Genomic DNA, 16,305 nt, shown 5'->3' with positions numbered 1-16,305 from the left:
AAAGGAACTAGGTAGAAATGAGAAGAAAATAAAAGAAATTGGTGTTCCCGAGTTTCATTAAAGGAGGGAAGTGGAGGGAAATGAGATGATCACTTTCCCTCCTAACTTTCCTTCCGATTTGGGAGGATTTGGAAAGAAAGAACAAAATGATTCATTTTCCTTCCACTTCTCTCCAACTCGGGAACACAAAAGAAAATTTAGTTTTCCGTTCCTTTCTCTTTTTTTCTCTCATGACTTTATTTTCTCTTCTCTTCTTTTCTTTTGTTAAACTCGGAAATGAGGCGTAAGAACAACATACATCTCCTTCTTCCTTGATGTCAATGCCTTGGCCTTAATCTTCTTCGAACCTCCCAATATATCTCGTATACAAGCATCCATTCATAAACACTAACACTCCACATTACAACTATACTTCATTATAAACTCAAATATGATCCATCCATTAACAAATTTATAACTACACTTCGTTAACCCTTTTCGCTTCCTCTGCCCTCCAAATCCATACCTCTGTTCTTGCCTAACCCTTCTACCAACTGCTCGTGCACGAGATAAACAAAAACACCTAACACAATCATAACAACCAGGTTACTAAAAACAATGTGATGTTCGTGAGCATTCACAGTTTGTTGGACCAAAAATGGGCGATGTTTTGCGATTGCGTACGGGGATGTGAGACTGGAATTTATAGAAATTGATGCAATCACGACAATACACTTATTGCAAAGGTGTTTATGTTGAGGGAGTTGTTTTCATTTGGAATTTAAAGAAATTGGCTTGCAAAATTCGGCTCAATTTGTAAGGTTGAATATGTTATTAGAAGATATTGATCGGATTCTTGGTGTGATAAATTGATTATGCAAATTCTATTGAATCCTTATGATGATTTTCTTGAATTTCTTAATCATTTGTTTAAACGTTGATTTGTCAGAGACTGAATTTCTACATCTCATTTAGGATTTTAATCAAACACATAGATATTTCATTGTTTTGGGTTCACATGTAATCTTGTAACCATGTAAAGAGATGGATATCTCAATGTTGATTAGAGTGGTTCGTACCACTCTCTATTATTTTGTTCAACATATGTTTTTGTGAATCAATTGTTTAGTTTGTGAATGTAGGCTTTTAAATGTGAGAGATAGAGAGAGAGAGAGAGAGAGAGAGAGATTCAAAGTGAAAAAACGAATATTCCTAACGCAAGGGGTTTACCCATGGTTGTCAAAATCGCGATCCTGATCGTAGGGTCGTATGATCCTATGTATGAAAAACGAATCCGATCGTATATAAGGTATGATTGCAGGTAAGATTGTATGATCGTAGGATCATAATCTGATATGATCCTACCTTCATTGACTTTTATTTTTTTGGCACTTCATGTCATTATCCTTTACCAATTTAGCATTTATCATTTTAGGTTGTGGCTTATGACTAATATTATGAAGTTTTTATAACTTTTGAACGAAATATTAAATGTTTGAAATATTTTTCATGTTTTAAAATTATAAATTAAAATTAAGTTTTATTTTATGGGGTCTTAAGATCCTGATTCCGATCTTGCAAACCCGGAAACAGTCTTTGATTCGATCTTGGCAATCTTGGGGTTTACCGGTGAAAAAAGATCGAATGTTAAGACTCCCCATGTAACATATTTGGACTCCGCATGTAACATATTTGTTGTAACGACCCAATATACGACCCAAAATTTTTTGTTTTAATATTACTCAAAATCGCAACATCAACTATTAGATAATAAAACCATGAATCGTATGTCTCAAAATGAAGTAAATGTATCAATTCAAAACTGAAGTTAATATTATATCAAAATATCAATAAAACTCCCAGGAATAAACTGCAACTATGGTGTGTGCCATGTCATCAATCCGAGCTCTTCCCCTTGCTTGTGGAAGTACCTGAAACCAAAACTGAAACTGTAAGCACAAAGCTTAGTGAGCTCCCCAAACTACCACATACCATACAATAACATATAAAGCACATACTGGGACTTGCGCACTACATCGGACCAGAGTCCGGACTAACCGGGGCCTTGCCCCCTGCATCAGACCGAAGTCCGGAAAATGCATCGGGCCGAAGCCCGAACTAACTGGGGCCTTGCCCCCTGCATCAGACCGAAGTCCGGACTAACTGGGGCCTTGCCCCCTGCATCAGACCGAAGTCCGGACTAACTGGCTGAACATGGCATAGCATAATCATAACCACTAGCATAAACACATATACTGCATACTGCATCAGACCGAAGTCCGGAACACATAACACAAAAACATGTTTGAATCACAAAGACATCAAGCACACTGAACTACTGCATCGAACCGAAGTCCGGAAACTACTGCTAACTAGACGGTTCAGCATTGTGGTCGTAGACCCGTTCCTACTGGAAGGAAAACTCACCTGAACTGTTGAACTCGGACAATAACCCTCCGACTGCTAACCGACAACTCTCCGAAATGCTGCTCCTCTAGCTCCTTAAGCAACTGATACCAATAACAACACTTAGACTAAACTGTCTTCCCGGGGTCAATTAAGTCAACTTTGGTCAAATTCCTGGTCAAAGTCAACCTTCCTGATTGACCCTACTCGCCGAGTTAACCCGTCGACTCGTCGAGTTCTTATACTCGGAAAACTCCCATAACACGACTCAACTCGCCGAGTCGCCCCAGGACTCGTCGAGTTGAACGATCTCTGAATTCTGTCTTGACCAACTCACTGAGTCGCCAACCGACTCACAGATCCGAAGCTTAACCAAAAGAGGTTGGGGTTCTGTGACCTGACTCACCGAGTCCAAGAACAGACTCGCCGAGTCCAAGGCAATCTTCAATAGACTTGCCAAGTTGTTCTTCTGTAACGCCCGTAGATCCGGGCTAGTCAATTTAGAGGCAATAAGGGTCGAAAACGACTTTTCTACAAAAGATTATTTAGAATAAATAATCTTAACCAAGTTTTAGAGTATTCACAAGGTTTCTGTACATATAAAGAACGCCGAAATCCGAGTTATAACGAAGAAGTTATGACCCGTCGAAGTTTCGCGACAGAACCGGCACGACACCGGGAAGCGTAAATAGTGAATTTACGATAGAGTGAGATTTATCCTTAGCGATCTAAACAAAAGTCGTAGAATATGTTAAACTAAGAACATCGATAAAAAGAACGCCCAAATCTGACTTCGTATGAAGAAGTTATGATTTTTCGAAGTTTCGGACTAGTAATGTACAACCCGAAATTCGAATATTAGATCGAACGGTTTTTAGCCGACACGACCTGAACGAGAATCGAAGATCTCGTTAAGAGTAGCGTAACGAGAAAAAGATGGGCGAAAAAGGATGTCGGATGAAGAAGTTATGAGGATTTAACGGACCAATCCTGTCCCGGCCTGTTAATAATATAAAATTTAAAATCGAACCAAAATTAGCCGACGGATTCTAAACGAAAGTTGTAGAGTACGTTCCCACCTTCGCGTGGATATAAAGAACGTCGAAAACGGAGCTCGTACGCGAAAGTTACGAATTTTTAAAGTTTATGATCGAATTTGCGAAGGCTGATAAGGAATTGATGATGTGGCGCATTGTGGGTCGTCCATCGCTAATCAGATCTCGCTTCGGATCATGCCACGAAGCCTCGCTATTACGCCCCGCGTAACTTCGGTCTGATCCATCCGATGAGTGCAAGACAGCTGGGTCCGAGCTGGTGGTCTTATCCGAGGAGTACGCCCAGCGTACCCTCGGTATGCCCAACGTAGTCCGAAGCTAGCAGCCTATAAATAGCTGCGAGGGCTGCCTCCATTTTCACACCATTTCTCATACTTCTCTCACTACTTTCTCTCTCTAAGTGCTCCATACCACTCATAAGCCCTAGGTAAAACCCCTAGCACCCTAAGGAAGCCCCGAGGCTCCCGGAGTCCCGAGAAAAAGGAGTCTTTCGGTTTCGAAACGTTGCTCCAATTAAGTTCCGGTTTTCGATAAAATTCGCTGTAAGTGTGCTACGCTTACGCAATTTTTAATATAGCTTTCAAATAATTATAGGAATGTTATTAGGTCCTTAAAATAATTATTTGGACTATTATTATGAGTTATATTGAGTGTTATTAACGCTTATATAATAATAATAATAGTCAGACAATTAATTTGTCGCGATTATCGTTAGACTAAACCCTAGTGGTATTGATACTAGGTTTTATCGAAGGAAAATCGTTTTGAGAGTATTGAAGCGCTGTCCGAGTGCTGAGTCACCACCTTTCAAGTGAGTGCATAGTTACTTTCAGCTTACACATAGATATGAAGTATTTTATATAAATTACGTGCTGTGTGTATATATTATCTGTATACTTGCTATCTATGCTGGATGAACGTTTTATACATGTTTTCAATGATTTAAACTGTATATGTATTTTATATCTACAAAATGTGTTGGGTAAAACATGGTTAGATGTAATAGTTGATGTGTGAGCAAATAAAATAATGAGAGGCCTCGTTATAGCTGTGCTTGATGATCTAGTCATCTAGCGGAGTATAGATAACGACCACAGACTATTCTAGACACTCCAGTGGAACACTAGCAGGCTCGCAACCTGTAGGTGTTTATTCGAACTGTGTGTTTATTTCAATTGTGTGTTTATTCGAACTGTGTGTTTATTTGAACTGTGTGTTTATTCCAACTGTGTGAATTGTGTGCTCACCAGGTGTACTCCATCCCCCATATGGTTGCCTTTAGGACTTTCATTGCCAAGGAATCCCCTTAGCAGTAGTGTCCATCCCAATGATAGTCCTTTGACTAGGTCCCTTGTGTTAGATGTTTTATGGACGTAATGTGAGGATAACGGGAATGAGTAATTGTGTTGATTGTTTGATGTTTAAAAATAATAATTATATTATTGTGGGTTGAAAACCCTATGTGCTCACCAGGTTTCCCAACCTGACCCACTCAGTTTATTTATATCACAGGTGTTGATATAAAGTCACTTTACACTGAGAGATTTAAAGAGATGTAGATCACTAGTGTAAACAATTGTAAGTTCTGTTTATGCTTATGCTTCTGTATTAACGATGACATCCCAAACGTTTTAAAATGAAATAAATACGTTTCTTCAAAAATGTTTTAATAACGTATTTACCATGTTTTTCTGGGAACAAATTCCGTAACACTTTTATAAAATGAAGTACTCTGATTTTTACAAAGCATAAACAAGCCGGTCTTTTCTGGCCGTGATTTTGGGGATGTCACATCTTCCAACTCGTCGAGTTCCTGCCCATCTTCATACAACTCGCCGAGTCCACCCATGTGACTCGCCGAGTCGCTTCAAATCTTAATCCATACAGTGGCTTTTCGAGCCATGCAGGGGCTCCAAACTGTAGATTTACTCTTCTAAGGCCCACCCTTCACGTAAAGTAGCAAACTTTATGTGAAACCAAGGAGCTATAGGCTTAAAACACTTTAGGGCTAGGGTTTAAGACAAACATGCTTCACCAACACACCAAGGGCTGATACTTTACGGGTTTTTAGACCAAGACAAGCCTAGATCTGAAGTAGCAACCTCAGATCTGGACTTCTAACTCGAAATGGCTCCTTAACATGCCAAAATGGCCCTAAAACATCATCCAAGAAAAGATCTAGAAGCAACAAAGGCAAAGTGACAGATTGTTACCTTCAAACTGATGCTCACAACCAAAGAGTTGAATCCTCCAGCTCCTTAGTGGTCAAATAGTAACATCCAAAAATTTACAACCAATTTTAACTTTTAAAAAACAACCCATATTCATTAAGTTATTACAAAAAGGTTTTCAGTTCGTTTATTATCAGAGTATCCCAGAAACATCAACATAAAATTGATGAGCGGTACGATCACGCCTTCGCCTTGCCACGATCTCTTGAAGTACCTGAAACAATACACAGGAACTGTAAGCCCGAAAGCTTAGTGAGTTACCCCCAAAATACCAACCACAATACCACACATATAGCATAACATAAACAGAATAGTCATGCATATTGAATCTACAGTGTGACTGGTCCGCCTGCACCAGGCCTTCAGTCCACCCGGTCCACTCTCTCTCCGAGTCTATAGTATGACTGGTCTGCCCGCATCGGGCCTTCAGTCCACCTGGTCCATTCTCCGAGCCTCGGCACATCTAGTCCGTCCTCTTGGGGCCTTCAACCTATCCAGACCGCTCGCCGGGCCTTCGATCTAACCGGTCCGCCCTGGGTATGTTGGCCTACAACAAAAAACAAGACCCGCCTCAACCCAACCCCAGTCCAACAACCATGTGCACATAAACATATAATCATATAGCAGTTCACAACTAATCAACCGATCTAGCATATCACATAACACAACAACATCCTAATCAGGATACTGACCTAACCAGTCACTAACATAGCATCATCCTATGTACCAAGATACCGACCTTAACCATGTCTCTAACATATACCATCCTAATTACCAGGATACCGACCTTAACCAGGTCTCTAACATATACCATCCTAACTACCAGGATACCGACCTTAACCAGGTCCCTAACATATACCATCCTAACTAGCAGGATGAAGACATAGCAAAGCAATAACATAACAAACAACTACCCGGATTCCCATCCGATAAAGGGCCGACCTTGGTGCCTTAGACCATGTCGATATAGTGAGGATAACTCACCTGCAATTGCCGACTGAAGAATAAGATCACGCTGCTCCGACCACCGACACGAACTCCACCACGGAACATTACCAAATAACCAATCCAATAAATACCAATAATTACCAAAATACCCCTAGAAGACAACTGGTCAACCCTTGGTCAAAGTCAAGGCCCTCAGTCAAAGTCAACCTTCCTGGTTGACCCTTACTCGCCGAGTCAACCCGTTGACTCGTCGAGTTCCGATGCTCAGAAACTCCCATGCCACGACTCAACTCGTCGAGTCCAACAAGCTATGAGTCCCTTCCTTCTCAACTCACCGAGTCATCCCTCGTCTCACCGATTCACAACTCAACCATAAAAGGTTAGGGTTCCACGACCAGACTCGTCGATTCCAAGAACAGACTCGCCGAGTCCAAGGCAATCTTCAACAGACTCGCCGAGTTGTTCTTCTAACTCGCCGAGTCCATTCACATATTCATACAACTCGTCGAGTACACCCATGTGACTCACCGAGTCTCTTCAGTTCTCATTCCAAACAGAGGCTTTTCAAGCCATGCAGGGACTCCAATCCATAGATCCATTCCTCTACAGCCTAACCCTCACATAAAGTTGCAAACTTTACATGAAAGCAAGAAGATATAAGCCCAAAACACTTCTAGGTCTAGGTTTCAAGACAAAGGGCTTCACCAATGACTCTTAGACAGGAACTTTAGGACCTTTTGGGCCATCACTCGTCTAGATCCGAAGTAGCAACTTCAGATTAAGCCTCAAACTCGAGATAGCTCCCAAACAAGCTAATGAATCCCAAATCAACCACCATTCATGAAACAATAATGAAATAGCTCAAGGAGGAGGTTCCTCACCCCTGAAATGTGCCCAAACAAAAGTAAATTCCAGATCTACCCAAGCCCCTTGATGACGGTCTCCAAATCCCCAAGCTTCTTACACCAATTTTCTCTTCCAAGCTCTAATTCTTCATCAATGGAGTCACACACACAAGATGAGGGTTTCTAGATTTCAAATGGGTAGCCAAGAGGCTGAAGGTGGCTATAATGTGCTTTATATAGGGCAAAATCCCCGGATTAAGGTTTTCTCCTTTCAGCACCAACTCGCCGAGTCCAGCCGTCGACTCGCCGAGTTGGTCACTTAACACTTGACCAGAATCGCGACTCGACTCGCCGAGTCTATCCATCAACTCGTCGAGTCGACCTTCCTTATTTACACTAAGAACCCTGAACTTGCACCTCTGAACTCGAGGTGTTACAATTCTCCCTCACTTAAATTAGGCTTCTTCCTCGAAGTATGCAACAACACATCCTAGATGATACTCCCGCAATACAGCTCCTGGTCTCAACCGACCCATGTTCCTCCAAACATTGCTATCAACCCCTATAAAGTCCAACTCTTTCTCATAGATTCACGACAACTGCTTCAAGCCGGCCACCGACTTCTTTCTCTGATAATGACACTTATCAACCAATGATCACCCGATGATACTTCCATCATTCCAAATCACATAATCACCTGTCTCTTACCAACTAGATATCACCCTGAAGCACCGGGTCCTGACCTGGTACCAACTGCTATCCCTTTCCTCGCTTGTCGTAACTTATCGAATTTACTGTTGGGACTTATCCCGCTTCCCTTCCGAATCCAACTCTTTTCCTTCCGTGCTGACAGGATGACACATCCTTCAGCTCTTGAGCAACTCCCGTGAGCTCTCCTCTGCAATCACATACACATGCTGAACTTGCTCTAACATCCTCGGGCTGGAAAAACCCGACACACTGACGATACCTCCAAACATTCCCAGGATGAATTACCGCTACATACATAGCCTCCTGATCACAACCATACTGGAAATCCAAGGCTCCATCCTTGCATCCCTTCCGAACTCTTATGGTTCTATACCACCGAAAATTCTTCCGCAACCTCAATAGACACCCAATCCGGATGTGCTTCCATACCACTGGCACAACCATAGTGCTCAACAACCATAATTGAAATACTCTCAATCATCCATTCTCACTACTGCTTTCACTTCCGTGAACCATCACTCCCTCCCGGAGTTACATACCTTTCCCTTTCCTTCTCCAAGGAAATCTACTTGCCAACCTTGCCACTTCAAACAAGTGCCACGGTGCTCACACCCCACCCTACACTATCCCTTGTAGAGTAACCGCTACTCCATGTATCGCACATGCTCTGAATCTGCTCGCAAGGACTCTCGGGTCCATGCACTGCCTTCCACAAACAGGATCAATACTCGGGGCCAAACCCACTGCTTGCTACTGCAAAGCAGCATACTCAAATCACTTTCCGCATGTAGATCTATCAACACTTACAGAGTCTTCAGCATGACTGGACCGCCTTGCCAGGCCTTCAGCCAATCTGGACCATTCTCAAAACCTTCAGCATGTCTGGACCGCTCTCCAGGGCCTTCAGTATGTCTGGACCATTCTACAAGCCTTTAGCTTGACTGGTACGCCCACCGACCTTCAGTCTCCCCGGACCACTCATACTATCATACATCATCCTGAACTATTCCTCCTGGGAATCTCTCCCATACATACTGTTCTAGCCCTCTAGGGGTTCCGAACTCTAACTCCATTCCATATACTCAGATCCCAGCCTAATCTTAGGCCTCACAACAACCAATCACCCTTTCCGAAATCCCTTCTGTACTCACCCCATCGGTCTGTTACTTACTCATACCAGCCCACACTCTTTGCTGACTAAAACACTGCTAGATCCCAAACAACTAATCAAATTATAACGCTTGTCGATCCTCCTGGGAATTTTCCAATTCTCCCCACTTAGAGCACTGACTACCAACCACCGGTGACTCAACCGGAAAAAATCAATCATCCCTACTTAACATTCTCCTCTTATCCATGAATTGATTTCCTCTGAAACGAGCAACATCCACAAAGTCACTTCCCCGCATCGCACATCATGAACTCTAAGGGAGTTCGACTCTCCGTTGAACACTTCTCAAATCACAATTGCTATACCGGACAACAAGATCATACAACCAAATTCTGACCATCAATCCCTTGGATGCTAACCGCCTACAACTCCTAGTTACTAGCACTCCCAACCGAACCATGAAACACGCAAAACGATGAATAAAATAAAACACTACATAAATAACCAGATAACTAGACAACAACGAAACGAAAACATACCAGCAACTGCATCCGGCTTTGCCCTGACCTCCTCTACTGTGAGCTGAAAAGCACGCCCCTGAGCCCTCGGAGGCTCCGCTCCACTCTGACCCCCTCCAGTAATCCTCACAGAAGACGGTGTTGGAACCTGCACCGATCTGGAAACAAGTTGTGGACAGTTGGCCCTCAAGTGACCAACCTGATGGCAATGATAACAAATCCTCAAATCCTGAACCGGGGCTGGCTGACGGCAATCCCTCACGTAATTTCCCTCTCTCCTACACTTGCGGCACGCACCACCGGACCTACAAACTCCGGTATGACCCTTCCCACACTTCTCACAAGTGTGGCTACCGTGACTGCCCAACCTGAAATCAACGGTCTTAGACCTTCTCGGCGCCGGCTGCGACTGCACCGGAGCCTGCCTCTGCTCTCGAAACTGCAACTCAATCTCCGACTCACGCCGCCGAGCAGCCTCCTGCAACTCCAGCAAGGTCTCGCACCTCTGCATAGACACAATCTGCCTGATATCCCTCTTGAGCATACTCAGATATCGGGACATCTGAGTCTGCTCCGAAGCAAACTCAGGGCAAAACATCATCCTCTCAGTGAACATCCTGGTGATCTCCGTCACCGACTCTGAATCCTACTTTAGCTCCAAGAACTCCTGAGCCAACCTCTCTCTCTCAACTCGCGGAACATAACGGGTTCTGAACATCTCGCGAAATTGATCCCAAGAAATTGCAGCCTGCTGCGCATCCGAATAAGATCCTGTGGTCAACCTCCACCAATCCTTCGCCCCGAGCCTCAAAAGGTTCAGAGCACACCTCACCCTCTGATCCACAGGGCATGAACACATGAAGAAACAACCCTCCACGTCTGACAACCACCTCATAGCAACGATCGGATCCTGAACTCCATCAAAAGTAGGGGGCTTCGTATTATCGAAGTCCCGATACTGAAAACCTTGACTGGTTCCTCCCCTTGCCGCTGATACAGCCGTTGTAGCAGCCGCGGCAGCCGCCTCTGAAAGAGATGCATAGCGTTCATCAAATTACTCAACCATGGTGGTCTTGATCGACCCAAACATCTCTGACATCTCCGCCCTGAACATAGCAGCAATCTCATCATGCAGGATCTCACGAATCCTGGCATCCAACTCATCCGTACTCATCTGACCAATGACCTCGGGTGGCACTGATCCACCCTGACCACTCTCTCCTGATCCCGATCCTGACCCGGATCCACCCCCGACATGCCTCGTAACCACCATACTGAAAATAAGCCACAAGAATATTAGGCATTCTTCATAATAATCCAGAGAACTAGCTCCCAACAAACCCTAGGGGTTGTGACTTCCTTGATACGCGTATGGGTCTTGTGCTTTCAGTAGTACGGGCCCATACTACCTTCCACACCTACCCATATTTGTATCAAGTATCACCAAAACACCCTAATAATAACATATACATAATGAACACTCGATTCCCACGCCTAGAGGAGCACCATTATCCCATAACCGACCTACCGGTCTCACGCAACTCACCCATCCATGAAACTTCCACTGACCCTGCAACACTAGTGTATGCTAGCCATACATAACGTTGGACCCCATAGACTTTCGAATATCCAATCCTACCCTAAGCTCCCAATCAAACAAGAACAGAACATAAGGCCAAATCAAACATTCTTAGGCTATAAGATCTTAATTATATATGGTCGTGATGCATACACTGAATAACTACTATAATGATGTCAATTTCATACAAGGAAACTCTAGGCTAGCAGGCATCATATAATCAGGTAATTCTATCATGCAAATTCCTGAAGATCCCTAGCCTAGTATTAGCATGTTGTTCTAACATATCACATAATCAAATAACTTGTATGGTATTTTGGGGTCTACTTACTGGCTCAGGCTGATCGTACCTCCGCATCCTCCTATACTCATTTTTGAAAACCATTTTAATTTCACTTTGAAAACACTCCTTGATTTGAGACTGGATTCACACAAATGTTCCTCCAATTCACTCAAACCAAGGCTCTGATACCAACTTGTAACATCCAAAAATTTACAACCAATTTTAACTTTTCAAAAACAACCCATATTCATTAAGTTATTACAAAAAGGTTTTCAGTTCGTTTATTATCAGAGTATCCAAGAAACATCAACATAAAACTGAGGAGCGGTACGATCACGCCTTCGCCTTGCCACGATCTCCTGAAGTACCTGAAACAATACACTGGAACTGTAAGCCCGAAAGCTTAGTGAGTTACTCCCAAAATACCAACCACAATACCACACACATATCATAACATAAACAGAACAGTCATGCATATCGAATCTACAGTGTGACTGGTCCACCTGCATCAGGCCTTCAGTCCACCCGGTCCACTCTCTCTCCGAGTCTACAGTATGACTGGTCCGCCCGCACCGGGCCTTCAGTCCACCTGGTCCACTCTCTGAGTCTATAGTAAGACTGGTCCGCCCGCACCGGGCCTTCAGTCAGTCTGGTCCACTCTCCGAGCCTCGGCACGTTTGGTCCGCCCTCTTGGGGTCTTCAGCCTATCCGGACCGCTCGCCGGGCCTTCGGTCTAACCAGTCCGCCCTGTGTAAGTTGGCCTATAGCACAAAACAGGACCCGCCTCAACCTAACCCCAGTCCAACAACCATGTGCACATAAACATATAATCATATAGCAATTCACAACTAATCAACCGATCTAGCAGATCACATAACATAGCAACATCCTAATCAGGATACTGACCTAACCGGTCACTAACATAGCATCATCCTATGTACCAGGATACCGACCTTAACCAGGTATCTAACATATACCATCCTAACTACCAGGATAGCGACCTTAACCAGGTCTCTAACATATACCATCCTAACTACCAGGATACCGACCTTAACCAGGTCCCTAACATATACCATCCTAACTTGCAGGATGCAGACATAGCAAAGTAATAACATAACAAACAACTACCTGAATTCCCATCCGATAAAGGGCCGTTCTTGGTGCCTTAGACCCTGTCGATATAGTGAGGATAACTCACCTGCAATTGCCGACTGAAGAATAAGATCACGTTGCTCCGACCACCGACACGAACTCCACCACGGAACATTACCAAATAACCAATCCAATAAATACCAATAATTACCAAAATACCCCTAGAAGACAACTGGGCAACCCTTGGTCAAAGTCAAGGACCTCAATCAAAGTCAACCTTCCTGGTTGACCCTTACTTGCCGAATCAACCCGTTGACTCGTCGAGTTCCTATGCTCAGAAACTCCCATGCCACGACTCAACTCGCTGAGTCGCCCCAAGACTCGTCGAGTCCAACAAGCTCTGAGTCCCTTCCTTCTCAACTCACCGAGTCATCCCTCGTCTCACCGATTCACAGCTCAACCATAAAAGGTTAGGGTTCCACGACCAGACTCGCCAATTCCAAGAACCGACTCGCCGAGTCCAAGGCAATCTTCAACAGACTCGCCGAGTTGTTCTTCTAACTCGCCGAGTCCATTCACATATTCATACAACTCGTCGAGTACACCCATGTGACTCGCTGAGTCTCTTCAGTTCTCATTCCAAACAGAGGCTTTTCAAGCCATGCAGGGACTCCAATACATAGATCCATTCCTCTACAGCCTAACCCTCACATAAAGTTGCAAAATTTACGTGAAAGCAAGAAGATATAAGCCCGAAACACTTCTAGGGCTAGGGTTCAAGACAAAGGGCTTCACCCATGACTCTTAGACAGGAACTTTAGGACCTTTTGGGACATCACTCGTCTAGATCTGAAATAGCAACTTCAGATCTAAGCCTCAAACTCGAGATAGCTCCCAAACAAGCTAATGAATCCCAAATCAACCACCATTCATGAAACAATAATGAAATAGCTCAAGGAGGAGGTTCCTTACCCCTGAAATGTGCCCAAGCAGAAGTAGATTACAGATCTACCCAAGCCCTTTGATGATGGTCTCCAAATCCCCAAGCTTCTTACACCAATTTTCTCTTCCAAGCTCTAATTCTTCATCAATGGAGTCACACACACGAGATGAGGGTTTATGGATTTCAAATGGGTAGCCAAGAGGCTGAAGGTGGCTATAATGTGCTTTATATAGGGCACAATCCCCAGATTAGGGTTTTCTCCTTTCAGCACCAACTCGCCGAGTCCAGCCGCCGACTCGCCGAGTTGGTCACTTAACACTTGACTAGAACCGCGACTCGACTCACCGAGTCGACCTTCCTTATTTACACTAAGAACCCTGAACTTGCACCTCTGAACTCGGGGTGTTACACAAATCCTCCAAATCTTTCTCTTTTAAAAGCCCCAAGCTCACTTTTCTCCTCCTCTTACTCAAATTAGGGTTTGGAATCGCTTAAAGATGCTTCTGGCCGACAAAGGGGATGAGGAGAGGACATAAGGTCCTTTAAATAGGGTGCAAACCCTAAGATTAGGGCTTTTCTCGTCCAGACCAGACTCGCCGCGTCGGTCACTTATTTTATAACTTGAATCCAGCTCCGACTCAGCGAGTAAGTATACCTACTCGTCGAGTCCCTTCTTCAATCTACACTTTAAGCTCTTAACTCAAACTTCTGAAATTTGGGATGTTACATTTGCACCGTCAAATTAAAAATAAATTGAGAATCAAATATGCAAGTTACTCCAAGACCAAACCATAAGGACCATAAGTGTAATTTACTCTAACGTAAATGATCGAACGAACTAAACTATTTATTTGGCTTATATATAATACTAGGCAAATCCCCGCGCGTTGCGCGACAATAGAATTATATAGTTAAAATAATAACTTTTACCGAATTATTATTTAATATTTCTACTTTGAAACAAAATGTTAGTAGTAAAGCAAACATATAGTTAACATATGGGTGCTGATTTATCCACTGAAAACTTTTTATCCATCCACATAAAAAATTTTGTAATGACAATTATACCCTTAAAATGAATTTCTTGATATTGAAGAGAGAGAAAACATCTTGCACGCACAGCCACCATTGTGTTCACTCTTCTTGCGTTAATGGTGGCCTAGATTCAATGGACAAGTGGTTTTAATCGGGGTAACTAACATGATCGATGCAGTTGATGGAGCATTGAGGCAACCCGATAGATCTGACCGTGAATTTACATTTCATCTGTCGGGTTTTGATGCGCTTGTTGAAATAATAGATATTCATACATGGAAATGGAAACGACCATCTGTAAAATAGTTGAAATTGGAACTTGCTGCTAGTTGTGTGGGGTATTGTGGGGTTGATTTGAAAGCTCTTTGCTGATTTGAAGGTTCTTTGTACTGAAGTTGCAATAGTTGTTGGATCTGTTTGAAGTTGAAAAGAACATTTATGTATATTACAGTGGCTGCACATAGAGGTTCAATTGTGCATTCTAGACCTTTGTCCCAAATTGAATTGCCAACTTTTGAAATTTTTAATCGATGCCGCCCAATCATCGACAACACTTTTGCAAGCACTCCAAATACTTCCATCTCTACAATGCGTCCATGGTCGATCATCAAGTGAGCCTAGTAATTATCGATCAATCATCATCACTCCATTGTCCATCAACAATCGAGCCCAAAACTCCAGGCATTAATCTTCCGATTACTCGATCTTTCAACATCGAGCTTCAGGCTTAATAGAGATCACACAAGAAGCGCCGAAGGAGGATGAAGGGTTGTTGTGTCGTGCGTGGTTTGGGGTTTCCAGACTTGGGATTTTCTCTCTTGGTATCTAGAATTAGAATGAGGGTATAATTGTCAAATCCGTTATTTTTCTGTGGATGGATTAAAACATAACGTGGATAAATCAGTTCCCTTAACATATTAGTTTTATTAAACATTATAGTTTAATTCTTAATTCATTGTGATATATACAATTATTTGATAATTTTTTAAACAATTTAAAATTGTGTAAAATATATCAAATGAATGATAATATAACGGGTAACAAAACGTATGAACAAAAATATGAACTGCAGCTTTTAGTAACATAAAAATAGAAAAACATCTATTATAACATTTGTATTAAAAAAGCTATATATATAACGAATAATAAAAAATATGAAAAATAAACACTATAACTTTTAATAACATAAAAACAATAAAACATCTTTTATAACATTTATATTAACTCTCTATATTAAATCACAAATCTCTTCAAATACATTAATGTTTTTAATGAGCAAAACTTCTTATAAAAGAAAAGCAAATAAAAAGTTATTAGTGATTACTAATTAATAATCATAAGTTAAAAATTCTTGAGTTGTAACTAATAAATATACATAAATTAGAAAACTCTTGAGTTGTAGTGTGAGTTTCAAATGAATGCGGTACTTGGAAATGTATATTTATTATTATTATTATTATTATTATTATTATTATTATATTCGTCTAAATAATTGGTTTTGATGCATCATTTTAATCCCTTCAATTATTAATCATAAAGATATTTAATTATAAATTTATAACATACTTA

Source organism: Lactuca sativa, chromosome 5, assembly GCF_002870075.4.
Source record: "Lactuca sativa cultivar Salinas chromosome 5, Lsat_Salinas_v11, whole genome shotgun sequence".
NCBI lineage: Eukaryota > Viridiplantae > Streptophyta > Magnoliopsida > Asterales > Asteraceae > Lactuca > Lactuca sativa.
This window is presented reverse-complemented; position numbering follows the sequence as displayed.